Source organism: Tarenaya hassleriana, unplaced genomic scaffold (genome assembly GCF_000463585.1).
Source record: "Tarenaya hassleriana unplaced genomic scaffold, ASM46358v1 Cleome381, whole genome shotgun sequence".
NCBI classification, from domain to species: domain Eukaryota; kingdom Viridiplantae; phylum Streptophyta; class Magnoliopsida; order Brassicales; family Cleomaceae; genus Tarenaya; species Tarenaya hassleriana.
The window spans coordinates 86240-87075 of record NW_010966779.1 but is presented as its reverse complement, the minus strand read 5'-3'; positions in this window follow the sequence as shown (position 1 = coordinate 87075).

Genomic DNA, 836 nt, shown 5'->3' with positions numbered 1-836 from the left:
GGATAGATCCTTCATCCATTCAGACCTTTCTACTTAGGATTGCATTTAGTTTAGGTGCATTTTATCATGGCATATAGACTTAGGAAAGTTTTTACCCTTTTGCATATCACTTTGCATTAGTTGCATTCACACGTTTTCTTTTTTTCCATATAGACGATTTTTGTTAGGTTTGCATGATTGCATATGACATATAGATATAGGTTCATATAGGTTCACGTGCATACCTCGGACACCCGTTTTGAACATCATTTGGAGGATTTGTGGAATGATAGAGTAGGAACATCTTGATGATCTAGTGACTTTGTAGAACGTGGTTGAACCGTGTCGAATTGATAGTTCTCTAGACTTTCTATATATAGTTTGTGGGATGAGGTTGCTGTTTGGAACCTACGAAGTTGATACGACCATATCTAGGTTATATGTTTCTTGTAGAACCTTTTCCGAGTCTTGCAGATCGATGAAATCTAGTTCAACAATTGCCTTGGGAAAATAAAGCATCTCGATACTCCGCTGTCGGAATCTCGTCAACGAAAATCGTTCGAGGACATGAGTGCATCGATTGATGGTTCGGGTCTAAGTTGTGGGTTGGACATCGCATCAAAAGAAAAAAATATATAAAAAAAAGAAAAAAAGAAAAGAAAGAGAGAAAACGATGTCCTTCAACTTCAACGGGAAACTAGTATTGGATGGATGTTTTGCTTTTGATCTCTCGCGATGATGCTATTTGATGTTCGTCATTCCCTGTTTTGCAGATTTTATTCCTTCGTTCTTTACTCGAGGACGAGCAAAGGTTTAAGTCTGGGGGGATTTGATAACTCCTATTCTTCTCTATATTT